The sequence below is a fragment of the Diachasmimorpha longicaudata genome, unplaced genomic scaffold (genome assembly GCF_034640455.1).
Source record: "Diachasmimorpha longicaudata isolate KC_UGA_2023 unplaced genomic scaffold, iyDiaLong2 ctg00000130.1, whole genome shotgun sequence".
Lineage (NCBI taxonomy): Eukaryota > Metazoa > Arthropoda > Insecta > Hymenoptera > Braconidae > Diachasmimorpha > Diachasmimorpha longicaudata.
The window spans coordinates 35,001-37,500 of NW_026973942.1; the positions used below are offsets into that span (position 1 = coordinate 35,001).

The window sequence follows — 2,500 nt, forward strand, 5'->3', positions numbered from 1 at the left end:
GGCATCGAATCTTGGCAGGCTTTGGTGAGTACGTCACCCAGTACTTCTGCCATTCTCTCAACATCCGCTGTAGAATCCAGCGGATGGTCCACGAGTTTCTCACGGGCCTCCTCATCGAGGGTCGCCTCGAACTTTTCCCAGTCGGCCCGACGAACGTTGAACCGCATGGTAGAGCCCTCGCCGACCCCCGAGTTATTGACGCGCTGTGAGGAACTCCGGATCGCTAAACGAAAGAAAACCGACGTGTGGTCACCGGTGGACCACTCGTCCTCCAACCTCCATGCACGTATGAATTTATACATGCCAGGAGTGGCAAGTGTGACGTCGATGAACGACGTACCTGCGGCGCTCCTGAAGGTGGGGCCCTGCCTAGCATCATTCGCGACGCGGAGACCGAAAGACTCGATGAGCTCACCCAGGAGGACACCACGGTCAGTGGTCCTGGGGCTCCAGAGGGAGTGTTGGGCGTTGGAATCGGCCGCCACCAGAACGCGGCGACCCCTGAGACAGCTGAGAACCTTTTCAAGCTGCCTCAGGTGGATTTCTATGTCGTCCGAGTATTGAAAATAACTGGAGACGACGAAGAAGGATCCACCGGGGACGCGGGCTTCAGCACAAACGCAATGTGCATTACTTAATTGGGACACGTAAGCAATCTCCACGATGGAGTTGCACGCAACGACGGCCGCCCACGGTCGCTCCGTTGAGCTCGCGGCAATACGCATTCCGACTCCTAGGCCGCGGATGGCCCAGGTGTTCGCCTCACGAATGGCATACGGCTCTTGGAGCAACAATATGTCCAGACGCTCTTTGCGAATTAATTGGAAGACCTCCCCGGTTACTGCAATTGAGCGGGACATGTTCAATTGCAGTATTCTAACGTCGCGTTGCGCGCCCGGTCCCTCGATCGCGGGGGTACGGGGAGGATGACCTATTGGAACGGGGGGTACCGGTGAGCCTCCGGTCGCGACGCGATGACTATCGATCCTACTTAAACTAACGTGGCACTCGCGAACCCTACCTAATAATTGAGTGGACTCACCGGTTGAAGTTCTTGAAGATCCCGGCGTTGGCTGACTCGGCTGCGCAGTCAGTCCCGCGTTGTCTGCGACGTCCTCGACGTCCTCGTGGACAGCACGAAGGCTGGAACCTTTCCCTCGTCGGGAGGGCAGTACCCCGACGCACGGCGGGCGACTACGAACCCTTGAGGGCACCACCCTCCTTGGGTCCCTCGATGTAGTCACCGTAGATGTTGTTGTTGTTACTCTGGCATGCTGTGAAGCGATGCGCAGACTTCGCCGCACGACGGACGCATCATTGTGCCCCCCCGGAGATCCGATTGGGGGCAGCTTAGACTCCGGAATTGTTTTCAAATAATGCTCTGCCATGGTTAGAAGTTGACGAGACGGTCGCCGGCCGTGCCAGAAGGCAGGAGCTGAAAAGCTGAAAATTAAAAAAAAAAGTAAAAATAAGAGGAATAAGGATTAGAGGGGGCGGTTCCCCGCGGCACCGAGCTGGGTAGCTCGGGACGCTGGGCGCCGTCCCTGGGAGGGGGCCTCCCGGTTCCCGCCGAGCTGGGGAGCTCGGATCGGGGCCCGGTGGAGGCGCTGAAGGAGTGCTCCGCCTCGACTCCCCTCGAAAGAGGAGCAGAGAGGGAGCAGACCCTCAGAAAGGGGGAACCCACCCATCCCACCCGACGACCCACCCCGCGAATTGTCCCTTTCCCAAGGGATACCCACCCACTCCCCCTGACCCAACCCCCACGTGTGGCGTCGCGTTTTCGCCGGCCTCCACCGTTGCGGGAGGTTCCGACTACTAACGCGTGGCTGGAACAGGTTGCGAGAACCGCAATGTCCATGCCCTTCGCACTGCGAAGCAGCCAGTCCCCCCTCCCCCGCACCGCCCCGCGAACCGTCCCTTTTCCGAGGGATACCACCCACTCCCCCTGACCCGACCCCCACGTGTGGCGTCGCGTTTTCGCCGGCCTCCACCGTTGCGGGAGGTTCCGACTACTAGCGCGTGGCTGGAACTACTTGCGAGAACCGCAGCGTCCATGCCCTTCGCACTGCGAAGCAGCCAGTCCCCCCGGACCCCCACCCACGCGTGGAATTACCCGTCCACCAACCGATCCCGCCCTCCACCACGAGGAACCACCCCTCCACCAGCCGATTTCGCGCTCCCTCGCGTTTCCCGAAGTCCGGCCCACCCCACCGTGACCAAATCCGCGACCCTCCCCCTCCGAACCCACCAGTAAGTAGGTCTCGCGCCCCTCCACCCGCCGATTTCGCCCTCCACCACGTGGACCCACCCCTCCACCACGTGGAACCACCCCTCCACCGGCCGATTTCGCCCTCCCTCGCGACCCAATTCGCGACCCCCCCCCCCTCCGAAACCCCCCATGGGTACAGGGACTCACCCTGCTCCCGCAACCCCCCTAGGTGTAATTATTGAGACCCCCCAACAGGGGGATCCCAATCCTTACACCAAGTTCGACTCAGGG

General features: G+C 61.0%; 1 pseudogene; it reads right to left on the bottom strand.

Annotated features, from left to right (window-relative positions):
- LOC135171960 (large subunit ribosomal RNA) overlaps positions 1–2,500 on the bottom strand; it is a 9,422-nt pseudogene that overhangs the window by 4,056 nt on the left and 2,866 nt on the right.